Here is a 716-nt window from a genome sequence, read left to right as displayed (position 1 = left end):
TGGTGTAGAACTAGGTGGTGTAGAACCAGGTGGTGTAGATCTAGGTGGTGTAGAACCAGCTGGTGTCTCCACCCTCCTGGTTCTAGTCAGGTCTCCAGCTGCAGCTTCTGGTTTGTCTCTCTGGTCTCAGACTTTCGTCTCTGGGCCTGAAATGTTCTGCAGCTGCTAGAAGAACCACTGAGGAGCCGAAGGGTCAGAGGTCAGAGGTCGGCCTGATCTCTGGTTTCTAATGATGTCAGCTTGTAATAACTGAAGCCGTTTTGTTTCTGTTCAGCTGCAGAACGTTGCTGCACATCCACCAGACCCAGAGGATGGGCTGACCTCTGACCTCTGAGGCGCGTCCAGAGCTCGTTACTGCAGAAGAAAGTGCAGCTTGGTGAGACCCTGATGCACGTCTGCTGGACCAACGCAGCGCTGCTCTGCTGGAGCTGGAAGAGTTTTCATCTCATTCAGGAAACGGCGAGAAACATGATTAATAATAATTAGAATAATAATAATAATAATAATAATAATAATAATGATGATGATGCAACACATTGTGAAAGATCAAATAAGTTCACATTCTAAAACATTGATCACTGGAACTGGAAGACATTTTAAATATTCAAAATTAACAAACAACAGAAAGAAATAAAATGAATTATAAAAATGACCCTTCAGAATAAGGTTCAGTTATGGAGCTCATCATGTGATTTATTCATTTGGTGCAAAAGACC

At 43.3% G+C, this 716-nt stretch overlaps 1 protein-coding gene across 1 annotated transcript in view; it reads right to left on the bottom strand.

Moving 5' to 3' along the window:
• Positions 1 to 716, bottom strand: part of mast2 (microtubule associated serine/threonine kinase 2) — a 108,652-nt gene that overhangs the window by 98,945 nt on the left and 8,991 nt on the right. The gene's annotated exons all lie outside the window — the stretch shown is intronic.

The sequence above is a fragment of the Poecilia reticulata genome, linkage group LG4, assembly GCF_000633615.1.
Source record: "Poecilia reticulata strain Guanapo linkage group LG4, Guppy_female_1.0+MT, whole genome shotgun sequence".
Classification (NCBI taxonomy): domain Eukaryota; kingdom Metazoa; phylum Chordata; class Actinopteri; order Cyprinodontiformes; family Poeciliidae; genus Poecilia; species Poecilia reticulata.
Note: the sequence above shows the minus strand (reverse complement) of the source record. Positions and strands in the feature narration are given on the sequence as shown.